This window comes from Pinus tabuliformis, chromosome 1_1 (assembly GCF_031772625.1).
Source record: "Pinus tabuliformis cultivar Carrire ecotype Pingquan chromosome 1_1, CPIR1, whole genome shotgun sequence".
NCBI classification, from domain to species: domain Eukaryota; kingdom Viridiplantae; phylum Streptophyta; class Pinopsida; order Pinales; family Pinaceae; genus Pinus; species Pinus tabuliformis.
The window spans coordinates 777,114,508-777,130,350 of NC_142297.1; positions in this window are offsets into that span (position 1 = coordinate 777,114,508).

The following is a 15,843-nucleotide window of genomic DNA, read 5'->3' on the forward strand; positions in this document are numbered from 1 at the left end:
CAACTCACCTTTTCCCTAACTTAGAGCCCTAGCCGCTCCCTTGCCAAGGCCTCCATGCGACTATGGGTTCCTAGTCACTCCCTTTCCAAGGCCTCCATGCAACTATGGGTTCCCAGTCACTCCCATAGGCCTGCATCATTGTGACTGTGGCCTTTTTCTACTAGTGTTGTGCTAGCGACTACGATAATTAAGGTTATTTTCCAGGGCTAATGCTTAGCCTCTACCTAGAAAGCTATGAAACTTCCAGAACTCATAAAAGACATGAAGACAATGCTTGTAAACCAAAATTGGAACCAGGACTTAAACTGACCATCCCCAACCAGGACTGACATTTTGTCAAACACTTGGTAGGTATGCAACCTACAAGTCATGAATGCAAGTTTGAACATAAGGTACTGAAAACTTATTTGAGGTTTAACAACAAAGGTCTCTACCTTCTCCCATTAGCTGTCTTAACACCAATTAGGTCTTGCATTCATTATTTATTCAGTTATAAGTAAAAACATAAATAGAGCCACTAATGATATTTGTCATAAAACCATGCTTATAACCAACATATAACCAGATAAATAACCATAAGAGAAAAACCATTAAAGCCACATAATAACCAATACATTTCGTTACCAAAAGTAAGAGAAACTTAGCTCTTATTAACCATAGGCAAACACCAACTGGGTTCAGGACTTCCACGTTCCACCCAACCATAGATTGACTGAACCAGATCTTTCTTTCAACCAATCACCCCCGTGCCATATTCCAAGCATGAATGTGGGAACTCATGGGATAAACCAATCCATAGACAACCAAGGGAATCCATAGGTTTAACCACCTCCACCCTCTCCATACTGTTGTCGAGATCAAAAAATCAAACCGAGCTTGGATGCCTCATAATTTCTTTACCATCCTTGAGGAATTTTCTTGACTCCACCCTCAGGATTTACCATATATCCTGCCATTAGCGGTCAAGGGATTCCTACGCCTTTGGGAATTTTCCTGAGACCACCTCACCCCGGATTCTGAAACAATCTGAGAATCCAAATCTCAAACCGATAAAGAATCCCATCACACCATGGCTACCCGAAAATGGAAATGCTAGGCTAAAATCCACTGTTAAAACCCGACAAAATCCATGCCAATGACAACAAAAGAACCAAATACCAACATCCACATACCATGCATGTCAAAACCAGCTACGAAATCACACATGCAATCTGTTACCTACAAGTATTCCCATTAAAGTTGCTTGATCCTTTCCTTCCTTTCCTTTCCTTGTCCTTTCCTTTCCTTTCCTTGCTTGCTTACTTTCTTTCTGCTCTTTGAGACAAAACTAACACTAAACTAATAAAAGGCATTAACTGATCCTCAAAAGCCTTTTATTAATGGGGCCTCTATTCTCTTCAATTTTCTTTCCTTAATTTTCTTCCTCACATGCAACCTTTCACTTTTCACCTTCCTTTTCTTATAGTTTCCATTATTTTCATAAATAATATGCCAAAAATACTTTTTTTTTTGCTTTCCAAAAGCTTAGCCATTGTCTTTGCTAATTTCCCTTTAGTCATAGAACACCACAAGTGATGCCCACTAGGATATTTTTCCCAACATTTAGCTTGGAATAAGTGTCCATTGTCGGTGGTCTTATTTTACCTTTATTAACTTTTATTACATGAACTTTTAACCTGGGGTTGTTACAGACCCCTCCCCCTTAGGGGAACACCATCCTCGGTGTTAAACCATACCTACACCCAAAAAAACCACTGAAGAGAAAAAAAATACTACCTATGGAGCTTTATAACCCAGCTCATTGCAGTATTTATAATAACATCCTGCTCAAAAGCAAAACCATCGTGTAAAACATGACAACATGACAACCGTACCACTTATTGGAGCTTTATAACATAGCTCATTGCGGAATTTACAATAGAAACCATACATAAATATGTACAAATGCCAAGACTCATTTGCCTTCACCGAAAAACAATGAAGGATACATAACCCGCATATGATCTGCCATCTCCCATGTAGCTTCATCGGACCCAAAGTACTTCCACCACACTTTAACTTGCTCGAGTGCTCTGCTCTGGAGCACAAGATGTTTTCGCTACAATATGCATTGAGGTTCCTGTTGGGCGCGGGATCCCCCAAGGGCAGTTTTGGGGCTTAAAGCTCAGATTTTGGTCCAATTTTGTAATCCAAATGTAAAGACTCCGCATTTTGTGGTCGCGGAGTGCGTAGATGTTAAAGAGTCACAGGGTTGTCCACCCTTATTTTGATAATGTAATGTCGGTTGTAAAATATCTACCCATGGTCAACGGACCATGTGATTGTATAAATAGAGCGAAGCTCTAAGTAGTTAAAAGACACGAAGGAATCAATGATTGAAGATATATGAGAGATAGATCTGAAGTAGAAGTCTAAGTTTTGGGTCGTAGCATAGGTAGAGGCTCTGCAACTAAGTGCGTAGAGGCTTAGAAGTCTGCAACTAAGTGCGCAAACCCCTGCAGCTGAGTGCGCAAGGCAAGTCGAGTCTGTAATCATCTGGAATTATCAATAAAGAGAAGTATTCTATAATTTCTGCATCTTTATTTCCTATTTATGCATATATTATATTGGGTATAAATTTAACTTATAATGCTTATATGATGCGCGAATGTATGTAAATGTATTGGTTAAGTGAATACAAGTAAGAGCATCTGTTTACGCGAAGCCAACTAAGATCTATTAATAAATCAAGTAAGATACTTAGTGTAGTTTGGGAAATATCACATTTTGTTGCCCTAGCAGCGCGAAAGCATATCAACCCCTGGTTAGGGTTGTGTGAAAGCCGATTGTAACATTTCACGAAGGCACTGAAGGGCAGAGTAGAGGGATAAGATACTTGCGCGAAGGCAGGTATAGTTGGAATAAACCGACATCACATCCATCTCAAGGGTGCGGAAACTTGGTTCCAACATCCCCCCATACTGCTTCGGGTGAGATTTTAGTCCGCGCTCTGCGGGTTGATGCCGAAAGGGCCAGTAGTGTAGGGATTTGTTTAGCTAACTAATGTTGAACCTGGGTTAGGCCCCCACAAGCCAAAAAATGGTTCTGTTGCCGGGACCAGAATCTGCATGAGAGATGTGTGATGTCGTATCACTGGAATCCAACTAAGAAAGAAATCAAAGGCTGGTTGGACAGAAGGATTCATGAGTTCATGGTGCAGGAGAACAAAAACCCGTGACTGTCAAAAGAATAATGGTTGGACCAATACCTGTATACGGAGATCCACAAAATCTTTTTTGCCTCTTTCCCTACTGAGCTATAAGAGCTGATCGCGAAGCTAGCAAATAGCCAAGGAAGGTGGAAACTTGACGGTCCTATTGTGTGGAACCCAGATCTAGTGCGAAGGTTGGAAGCATTAGAGGATAAGATCGCGCGCGCTGTCGATCACTGGCTCGATCGCATTATAGGAGGATTTGTTATTGAGTTCGCGGTTGACACCTCAGTCAGCTATAGCGAGGCAGAGCGATGATTTTTCAAAGGACCGAGAGGTAAGTACGTAAACTCTCTGAATACTTGGATTAAAATGTTGTTGTGTGAAAAACGGGTTATGCAACTACCTTGATGTTTGGGACTACGTGAAGCGGAAAAAGTTACAGAAATGAAGGAAATAAGGGTCCAGAGTATAGCCCCTTGATTTCACCATCGCGAAGGGATGAAGAGGGGATAGCTAAGGTCTCTCCGCGAAGTGATATTCAATTGATAAGACAGGGATTTCTGCGAATACCACCTCTGCCCACACTACCTCCATCTTCACCGCCATCACCTCCAACTTTACCTGTACCACCTCCACCACCACAACGATTCAATATGGAAAACACAGTGAATTTGCCTTTGTTCAAAGGTTTGGGAAATGAGGACCCAAACCAATTCTAGTTCGTTGTGAGGGTTGTATGGGAAGCTCAAGGTGTTACAGATGATAACATAAAGAAGGCAACATTGGTTAGTGCTTTGCAAGATCGCGCGCTAACCTGGTATATTAAGTACTCCAACAATAACCCGAATGTTAGAGTAGCAGACATCCAAGCAGCACTAAATAGGGAATTTAGCAGGCCTAAATCCGAAGCGCAGTCGATTGTGGGATTCAAATAGATCACGATGCTACCAGGCAAAATGCCTTGGGAACTAGATCAGAGGCTGAAATGTACGATCTGGGAAGCCAACATGAATTTGACAGATGGACAACATCGTGATTGGTTTGTGGCTTCACTACTACCACACTTAAGGAGTGTGTTGTCACAGTAGAAGATAACAACTCAAGCAGAGGCCTTGGAGATTGCCATGAGACTACATGAGACTCCAATGCAAGATCCTAATCTAGGAGTTCAACAGATCCATGCGGAGCTAAAGAATCTGTGCCTTGAGATGCAAATCTTGAAGCAGGATAGGACGACTCGACTAGAGGTATGCGAAGAAGTATGGTGCGTGAAATGCAAGAGCCAGGGTCATGATAAAGACCACTGCCCAATCTTTAAAAATTACCTTGCAGGAGGAGGACCGATGCCTTTAAGGTTGGAAACTCAAGCAAGACCTAGCACGGTGCCTGCTTTGTGGTGCGCTATCTGTCAAATAGTCAGAAAACATGCCACGGATAACTGCCACCTATTACAAAAGTATATGCAAACTCCAAAATAGTTGTTCTTCAACTTTTGAAGATCAGTGGGACATGATGAGATTACCTGCATGATCTGAATTTGAAACTACTTGAAATTTGTTTGCAAGGTATTCAATTCAGAAATAAACATGTTTAAAAGATTTCCATGTCTTGCAGAAAGGAAACACATGAATTTTTCAGCTGTTTATGACCCATCTAAGCATAGCAGAATTATTTCCTTTTACTGTTCAACACATAAAAATGAATTTGTTCTGCAAAATAAATCAACCACATATGCAAAAGAAGTTGATAAAGCAGTTCACCCCCTCCAGGGCTACGTCTGCTGGGTCCAAAGCCTCCAAATGGGCTTGTCCTTGTTTTTATTAAATGCTCAAATTGAAAATACAGCTGAATAGAAGCATCTACAGGAGAAATATATGGTAGAAATGGATTCATAACACTTGAATCCTTCATGATTGACTATTGGATCACCGCCAATGGATACCTGCAACCCTGTACAATCTTCCCAATACTGGGCCCTCGTGGCTCCTAGAACTTTCATGGCTCCAAAACGTATGAAAATGACATCTGATGGCTGTAAGACCTGCACCAATGGCTTCAGAAGGTCGAAAATATCCAAAATCAAAAAAAAATTCGTCCAAAACCGATTTTCTGGGCCAAAGTTATGGCCATTTACTCCTGACTGCCAGTTTGGCCTAACAAAACCCCAGTTAAATTTAGTGACGGCCAGTTAAGCCCGCCAAATATGGCGGGACCGCCGAATTTTCCATGTCCGTCAAATTTTCCGCCAACTCCTAACTGCAGTTACATTAACTGTTGGCGCATGTGACCGCAAAAATCTCGGCGGTTTACCTCGGATTCCGCGCTGGTGGTTAGAGTAAGCCCACGGTTTTCAGCTCCAGGTCGTATGGTATGGGGGGCTGGCCCCCTTTGGTTTCCCACCCAAACCATTTTAAACTTTAAAAAAACTTTTCTCCGCTCTTCATTCATGGCTCACACCTTTGGTGCGATGGTAGGACGTTGCCTTTGCTTTCATGAGGTCGCGGGTTCAAACCACAGACCTTGCCATATAAAATATTTTTTAACCATGCGCCCATATAATGCTTGTTGACGTCATTTGGGGGCCACGTGGCAGCCTGTGATTCGCTGGCCAAAAAAAATATTTCCCGGAATATTCCAAGGAATATTTCGTGGAATATTCTGTGGAATATTCCAAGGAATATTCCGTGGAATATTCTTTTTTTTTTTTTAATTTTTTTTTAAAATTCAAATTTTCTAATGTTTTGGGCAAAATATTCTTTTGACCATATCTTCCTCATACGGCGACCGTTTTTCGAACCGTTTGCGGCGTCGGAATCGGGAGGACGAGCACTTTCCAGTTGTTCAGCTTTGAACCAGTTCTAAGTACTTTGAATTTTGAGCATTTTTACGACACTTAGGACATGCACCTGATCACGCCTCCCCATTGGGAAGCTTTTGGACCCCAAAAGCCTTCAACTACCTGTTAAAGAGGTGAGGGTACAGCTCCCTCACTCTGTCCACCTCCATCCACTTTGCCTTGTTCGGTTTGCTGCCTTTGAACCCAACCCGAACATAATCTACACTGCCCCTTCTTGAAGTGTGTGTCCTTCTGTCAAGGATTGTATCTTCTTTTAACTCATCTAAGAATTCTGGCGAGAAATCTTCTATAGATGGCAGCTGAACAACACTTTCATGATCAGCAATCAAAGGAGGTTCATACAAACGTAAGTTCTCCACATTGACAACAGAATACATTTGCATGTAGGAAGGCAAATCTAATTGAAAAGCATTATTTCCAACCTTCTTGAGGATTTTGAATGGACCATAACGAATAGGCTTCAACTTTTTACCTTCTCCTTGCATCCTTTCCTTACTAATGTACAGCCATACCTCATCCCCTTCTTGAAACTTGTGATCGACTCTATGCTTGTCGTGTCTTTCCTTGTACTTGCTTTGACTCTTCTCAAGCTGTTCTTGAATTTGCTGATGTATTTGCTGAATTCTTTCAATGAATGAACGAGCTTTGTCAATATCACTATGTCCCTCAATGGCGACATCTTTCTCAAGAATGAAATCAAGAGGTGATTTTGGCAAGTAACCAAAACAAGCTTCAAACGGTGAGGTGTTTGTGGAAGAGTGCTTGGCACGGTTGTAAGCATGCTGTATGTAGTGCAAATGTTCATCCCAAAGCTTGGGATGCTTGCTGCAATAACCTCTCAAGAGGTGCACAATGGTTCTGTTCACAACTTCGGTTTGTCCATCTGTTTGCGGATGGAAAGCAGTACTTTTCTTCAACTTTGTGTCCATCATCTCCCATAGGTTGGACCAAAAATTCCCCACAAATCTGGAATCCCTGTCACTAATAATGGAAGTAGGCAAACCAAAGTGAATCCATACATGATGAAAAAATAATTCAACAGTTTGTTCAGCAGTTATAGTTTTCTTACAAGGCATAAGTATGCACATTTTGCTGAAACGATCAACTACTACATATAAGTAATCATGCTGCTTTCTAGATTTTGGCAAACCTCCTACAAAATCCATAGAGATGCTCTCCCATGGTCTAGAAGGTACCGGAAAAGGAGTATACAAACCAAGCTTCCTATTGCTAGGCTTGCTTGTAGCACATAATGAACAACCTCTTATGAACCTTGAAACCGAATCTACCATGCGAGGCCAATAGCAATACCTCTGTAGATGTGCAACTGTTTTGCTCACACCAAAATGGCCAACAATAAGAGAAGAATGAGCTTCTCTTATGACATTTATCCTCTCCCCCTGTGGTATACACAACTTGCCCAAATGAAACAGCAAATTGTTATGCATGTGATAGTCATTTTCCTCTACATGATTCCCTTTACTCAAGTTAGCATACACATCTTTAAAATCATCATCAGATGCATATTGTTCTATGTAACTATCATGTACAATGGAATCATTCTTAAGTAAAGTAACAGCACCAATAATAGGCCTCGAAAGCATATCAGCAACCTTATTCAAAGTACCTTTCTTGTACCTTATTACCAAATGGAACTGTTGCAAGAAGCCCATCCAACTGAAGTGTCGTGACTGTTGTAACTTGCTTTGTGATTGCAAGTACTGTAAGGGCTGATGGTCGGTATGTATAACAGTTTCTTTGCCCATCAAATAGTGTTTCCACTTTTTGACGCTTTGTACCAACGCATACAACTCCTTATCATATGTAGGATAATTTACAACAGCACCATTAAAAGTTTCAGAATGAAATGCAATAGGCTTACCATGCTGTAGAAGAACTGCACCCATAGCATAATCACTAGCATCAGTTTGTATCTCAAATGGCTGTCTCAAATCCGGTAATGCAAGGACTGGAGCTGAACTAATCTTCTCTTTCAAAGATTCGAAAACTTTTTGCTGCTTGCCTCCCCATTGGAAAGCATGCTTCACACTTGTCACTGCATGCATAGGAGCTGCTATAGAAGAGAAGTTAGAGATGAACTTCCTCCAATATTGAGCTTCACCCAAAAAACTTCTTACCTCTGTTATGGATTTGGGAGTAGGCCACTTCACAATAGCCTCAATCTTAGCAGGATCAATTCTCAAAGCACCTCCTCCTACTATGTGTCCCAAATAAACCAAAGTAGTCTTTCCAAATTCACACTTTGACATTTTAAGAAATAACTGATTCTTCTTCAAAACATCAAGTACTTTCTTAACATGCATGACATGATCTTCTCTAGACTTGCTAAAAATTAAGATGTCATCTAAGTAGACAATAACGAAATCATCAAGAAAAGGACGCAAGACATCATCCATTACCCGCATGAAAGTTGCAGGTGCATTGCACAAACCAAACGGCATCACAAGCCACTCAAAGAGTCCTTGTTTGGTTTTAAAGGCTGTCTTCCAAATGTCACTTTCTTCAATTCTTACTTGATGATATCCACTACGCAAGTCTAACTTAGTGAAATATCAAGCATCTTTCAGCTGGTCTAGCAAATCATCTATCCTTGGGAGTGGGTAATGATTCTTTACCGTTATCTTGTTCAAGGCCCTGAAATCAACACACATACGCCAAGTGCCATCTTTCTTTGGAATCAATACAATCGGTGACCCACATGGCGAAGTAATTGGCCTTATGAAACCCTTGTCCAACAAGTCCTTGATTTGCTTCTTGATTTCAGCATTCTCCATAATAGACATGCGGTACATGCCTATGTTTGGAAGAGGACAATCTGGATGCAAATGGATTTCATGCTGAATCTCCCTCTTAGGAGGCAAACCTGTTGGCTCCTGAAACATCTCATGATATGCATCAACTACATCATACAGATCTAATTTAAGTTTTGGATCACAATTGTCAAATGGCTCATGATTCACATTAACCTTGGGCTTAATCATAAGAAGAACAAAATTCTTACTTGAATTGACCAGCCTTTTTACCTATCCTGCATTCAACATCGCTATATTTGTCTTCTTGCGATGATCTCTAACAATGAACTCCTTGCCATCTTTGAACAGATGATATTTGTTTTCATGGCGATGAAAGATAGCTTTCCTGTCAAACAAATAAGGACTTCCCAAAACAATTCCTGCTATATCAAAAGGTACCACATCAAGTTCAACTGTATCAATAAAATGTGCAGTAATTGCAAAGCGCAATGTGCACTTTCTTGAAACTTGTAAATTTGCATCCTTGCAAATCCATCCAAGTGGATATGGCTTCGGATGTGGAACGGTCTCAAGTTTAAGCTGCTTGACCAAGTCCTCTGATATAAGGTTTGCTTGTGACCCACTATCAAAAAGTGTGTCAATCTTAGTATGTTTTGAAATCACCCTCACATGAAACAATTCAATTCTTTCTTCCTCATTAGGAGCTTGTACATGGCAGTTTGAGGTACTAGTGCTGGCTTGAGTTTCAATTTCTTTTCCCTTCAAGTTTTTCAAACCCATGGCTGCAATTTTGGTTTCATCACCTGAATCTTCCCCTAAATCTTATGGTGTAGATGTAGTAGCAGCAGTTTTCTGTTTCCCTTTGGATTTGTTAGATTGAGGTCTTTTGTCAGGATGTAATTTCCAACAGTTTTTCTCCTCATGGCCTGGTTTAGAACAGTGTTTACAGATCACTTTCTCACTCTCCTGCTTGACAGATGCATTCTTTTTGCCCTTTCCCTTGGAGGTTTTCTCTTTGCTTTTCCCCTTGGGGGGCTTGTTTCTACCCTCTTCAAATGTGTTTTTTCCCCTTGCCTCTAAATGGGTAGCTTGGACACAAACCTTGTCCAAGCTAGTAGGGTTAAACATCAAGATGGTGTGTCTAAGGTAGCTATGCAAGCCACCAATGTATTTCAGCAAGGTTTCCTGGGTCTGCAAATCTACCCCTAACAAGAGAGCTCTTCTCCTGAATTCTTGGGTGTAGTCTTGGACACTCTGACCCTTAAGTTGTCTGAAATTTTGCCAGTTCATAATGGCTTTCTGCATGTGAGCAAGAGGATAAAACTTTTTTTTAATGGCTAACAGAAATTCATGCCATGTTAAGGTAACCTTACCAAATTTCTTGATCTCCTCTTTAGTCTTGGCCTCCCACCAGACCAAGGCTGCTCCATCCATTCTCAAAGAAGCCAACTGAATCTTTGTGGCATCGTCATGCATATTTTGGATCCTCAAGTAAACTTCCAACTGCCTAATCCAGTTGTCAAGCTTTTCTGCATTCACTTCACCATTAAACATAGGTAATTCGAATTTTACATCAAGCTTCAAAAAAGGACTTTTTCCAGAGGATCTATGCTTATGAACAGAAGAAGACGAGGATGAAGAGGAAGAAGGTGAAGATGGGGGTGGTGGATCACCATTACCTCCATGTCCTTTCTTGGAATGATCATCATCCTTCTTACCCCCTGAAGAGCCCTCTCCTTCATGTGGATGTTTGGACCCTTCTCCAGCCAATTTCTCATTTCTTTCTTGGTACAATATCCTCACCATTTCAGTGAGATCTAAGAAAGCCTTTCTGAAGACTCTTTCTTCTTCTCTTGAAGTCTCTATAGGAATTTCTCCTTCATGTTCAGACATCCTTTAAGCTTCTGCTGAGACTCTTGAGGGTGAAATTGAAGGTGGAGGTGATGGCTCTCTGGCCTTCCTTGACTGAGGATTCTCTCGTTCTCTAGTCAACTGTCCTTCCCCTCTTTTAAGTTTCAACATGGTAAGCATCAATACTTTGCAAGACAGTTAGAAGATCTTTGCACATAAACCCTGAGCTCTGATACCAACTTGATCTGAATTTGAAACTACTTGAAATTTGTTTGCAAGGTATTCAATTCAGAAATAAACATGTTTAAAAGATTTCCATGTCTTGCAGAAAGGAAACACATGAATTTTTCAGCTGTTTATGACCCATCTAAGCATAGAAGAATTATTTCCTTTTACTGTTTAACACATAAAAATGAATTTTTTCTGCAAAATAAATCAACCACATATGCAAAAGAAGTTGATAAAGCAGTTCACCCCCTCCAGGGCTACGTCTGCTGGGTCCAAAGCCTCTAAATGGGCTTGTCCTTGTTTTTATTAAATGCTCAAATTGAAAACACAGCTGAATAGAAGAATCTACAGGAGAAATAGATGGTAGAAATGGATTCAGAACACTTGAATCCTTCAGGATTGACTATTGGATCACCACCAATGCATACCTGCAACCCTGTACAATCTTCCCAATACTGGGCCCTCGTGGCTCCTAGAACTTTCATGGCTCCAAAACATATGAAAATGGCCTTTTATGGCTGTAAGACCTGCACCAATGGCTTCAGAAGGTCGAAAATATCCAAAATAAAAAAAAAATTCGTCCAAAACCGACTTTCTGGGCCAAAGTTATGGCCATTTACTCCTGACTGCCAGTTTGGCCTAACAAAACCTCAGTTAAATTTAGTGACGGCCAGTTAAGCCCGCCAAATATGGCGGGACCGCCGAATTTTCCATGTCCGCCAAATTTTCCGCCAACTCCTAACTGCAGTTACATTAACTGTTGGCGCATGTGACCGCAAAAATCTCGGCGGTTTACCTCGGATTCCGCGCTGGTGGTTAGAGTAAGCCCACGGTTTTCAGCTCCAGGTCGTATGGTATGGGGGGCTGGCCCCCTTTGGTTTCCCGCCCAAACCATTTTAAACTTTAAAAACAAATTTCTCCGCTCCTCATTCATGGCTCACACCTTTGGTGCGATGGTAGGATGTTGCCTTTGCTTTCATGAGGTCGTGGGTTCAAACCACAGGCCTTGCCATATAAAAACTTTTTTAACCATGCGCCCATATAATGCTTGCTGACGTCATCTGGGGGCCACGTGGTGCCCCCTGGGCCTGCCACGTGGCAGCATGTGATTGGCTGGCCAAAAGGAATATTCTCTGGAATATTCCAAGGAATATTTCGTGGAATATTCTTTTTTTAATTTTTTTTTTAAAATTCAAATTTTCTAATGTTTTGGGCAAAATATTCTTTTGGCCATATCTTCCTCATACGGCGACCGTTTTTCGAACCGTTTGCGGCGCCGAAATCGGGAGGACGAGCACTTTCCAGTCATTTAGCTTTGAACCAGTTTTGAGCACTTTTAATTTTGAGCATTTTTACGACACTTAGGACATGCACCTGATCACTGCAGGAGCTATGAATTGATGATGGATAGAACTCCCACCTACAGGGTTCAGGTCAAAATGCAACCCTTTGACCAGAATGCAGGGATGGCACGGACAGGATTTCAGACAATTGATTTGCTACAATTGCGGAGGGCCAGGACACTATGCCCGCGATTGCACTAATCCAACGCGCCCGTCGTGCAAGTATTGCACATTGTTTGATCATGAAACAAAAGATTGTCCTACACTGATAGCCAGGATACATGAAAAAGGAGTGCTACCACCTCCCCTGACTTAGAACCTGCAAATGATGAGGTCTGAGCCACACGAGGAAGATCCGAACGTAAATATAGTGCTCTGAAGTGGAATCACGACGAGAGATGACAAAAGGAAACAATTGGAAGACAATACATGGGTTCGCAAAGCCCCGGCGAAAGAGGCCGAGTTCAATTTGGAGCACGCTTGTGAAGCATTCATGGAAGCTAAGAAGATCTTCGTTGAGGCCTCCACTTCAGGAAGCAAGGATAAACCGGAGTCGGAGATGGACCCCTCTATGCTGACAACTTTCCTCGAAACCTGTATGAAGTTACTACGCGACAGTAAGGCTGTGAAATGGTTACAGGAACTTATCAATAGATGTGCTGGGACCACGCGTAGTCTACAAGATCGGAAAGCATAAGACAAGGAAGAGACGTGAAATGAGACTCACCGCGCAGATCGGAGAATACGAGATGGATCAAGTCATTCTAGATTTGGGATCAGATGCGAATGTTTTACTGAAATAGACATGGGAGCGAATGGGGAGACCTGCGCTACAATGGTCTCTGATTCGGCTAAGGATAGCGAATCAACAGAAAATAATACCCATGGGGCAGCCGCAGGGAGTGACTGTGGATATTGAGGGAGCGAGCGTGCTGGCAGATTTTGAAGTAATAGAGATTGTTGATGACAACAATCCCTACCCTGTGCTCTTGGGAATTGACTGGGTTACTAATATGAACAGGGTAATCAATCTGAAGAAGCGAAAGATGATATTTGAGAAGAAATCACTGCGTGTAATAATACCCCTGGATCCTGCTGAAGGATTACACTATACGGAACCGGTCCGCGACTATGAGAGTGATGAGGATCTCGACTGCATCTATAAGATAATAGCACGAGACCAAGACTGGGTGAATCCCACTGCAGATGGGTGGATTACATGGGAGCCCGAGAGTTCCTGCACTTCGGACTCTAACGAAGAAATAGAACGTTGGCAGAATCGGTTACACGAAGTAACTATGTTGAATTGCAACATGATGACCTAGTCGCTGCTGTGTGTCATCGGAGGAAAGAAATCTGCCTACTTATGATGGACTGAATGAGGTGGATATATTTTTGAATGCATTTGAGAGGGAGGTGCTAGAAAAGCAAAGCTTCTAGGCCTTGGACTGGGTACTGTGCGCTACACCCGCAAGATGGTGGGGTACGCACAAAGGAAGCTTTGATGATTGGCACGAATGTAGGAAAATGACGTGAAAATGATTTGGGAAGCCTAAGATGCGACTGACAGACAAGTACGATGGGAAGAATGATCGGCGTGCATCTGGCCAAGTGGACGCAATCTTATGGGGAAAATCCACAACCTGAGTGGGTTCACCTATTCTGTCATACCCTAGATGTTATCATAATGAATTGGTATGTAGAAACAGAGCTTTGCCATGGCACAGGTGAATGGGATATCCTGCGCGAAGGATTCATGATGACATTTAGTTTTGAGGACGGGTTTGATGGTATTGATGAAGCACTACAAGAGGTGAAAGCAGCCATCTTTAGGATACCGCAGGATCCTTTAGACCTGACGCAGCCTAAATGGGCTACTCAGCTGAGTCGCGCACTGGAATGTTATAATGTAACTGCTGAAGAAGAGGACGAGGATTTGTAGAAGATTAACATTCCAGAGACAGAAGGCCACCGCGAGGTTCAGGGACCACAGATTGAGAACCCTAATATAACCGTGCCAGTGAAAACTAGACAGGTGAACATTGGTACGGAGGTAGAACCCAAGTTCGCGAAGATTGGAGACTACTGGGACAACTCGATGGTGGATAAGGTCGCTGAATTAATCCGCGAATATCAAGACTTATTCCCTACCAAGTTTATGGATTTGAAAGGAATAATCAGAGACCTAGGAGTGATGAAGATCACGCTAAAGCCCGACGCGAAGGTAGTTAAGCAGAGGCCTTATCGCCTACATCCGAAATACAAGGAGAAGGTCCACTTAGAGCTAGAAAAAATGCTAGCAACAAGCATCACTGAGCCTATGGAATAGTCCGATTGGGTAAGCCCAATGGTGGTGCAAGAGAAGAAGTAGAAGGATGAGATAAGGATATGCGTGGACCTTAGGAAGTTGAATGACGCTTGTGTGCATGATCCTTTCCCAACTCCGTTCACAGATGAAGTGTTGGACAATGTAGGTGGCCAGGAAGCATACTCCTTCACTGATGGGTTCTCTGGGTACCACCAAATCAAAATCGCGCCGAAGGATAGGAGCAAGACAACCTTCACAACTGAGTGGGGTTGCTTTCAATATACTGTAATGCCGTTCGGGTTGAAGAATCCACTTGCTATCTTTTCACGTGTGGTCGTTGTGGCATTCAAGGAATTTATTCATAAGTTCCTAGAGGTCTATTTTGATGAATGGATCGTATTTGGGCTAGTTAAGCGCCATGTAGCGAGCTTGCGTTTGATGCTGGATACCTGCCGAAGATACCAAATCATGCTCAACCTCAAGAAGTGTCTATTTTGCATTCCTTTTGGGAACCTATTGGGGCATGTGGTTTGTAGACAAGGGTTGATGGTAGATCTCGCGAAGATCGCGGTGATTCTGAACTTGGAAGTGCTGAGAAGTGTGAAACAACTGCGCGGTACTCTGGGGCATATGGGATATCACAGAAAGTTTATCAAAGGCTATGCCCAAATCACCACGCCGATGGAAAAATTATTGAAGAAGGATGTCTCATCTTGCTGGAACGATGACTATAAGAAAATATTTGATATATTGAAAGAACATATGGTTACCACGCCGATTCTAGTCTTCCCGAACTAGAAGAAAGAATTTCATGTACATGTTGATGCATCATGTATAGCGCTGGGGGTAGTACTAACATAGGATGACGAAGAAGGCTTGGGCCACCCTATCGCGTTCGCAAGTAGTAGATTATCCAAAGTAGAGAAGAACTATTCCACCACTAAACGTGAGGGACTGGCTATGGTGTATGCACTCCAGAAGTATCGGTACTACTTGCTAGGAGGCCACTTTAAGATGTATACAGATCACTCCGCACTCAAGTACCTGGTTAATAAGCCTATGTTTGGGGGGCGCATCTGCAGATGGCTATTATTGTTCCAAGAATATGATTTTGAAGTTCTTATGAAGCCTGGACGACTGAACGCGAGACCTGACCACTTGTCGCGCATTGAGACAGGGGAGTAACCCACTAATTTGGAGGAAGGACTACCTGACAGGTAGCTTTTTGTTTTGTGTGTCACGAATGGACATTTCGAGGATATAATACACTTCCTAACAACTGGAACTAT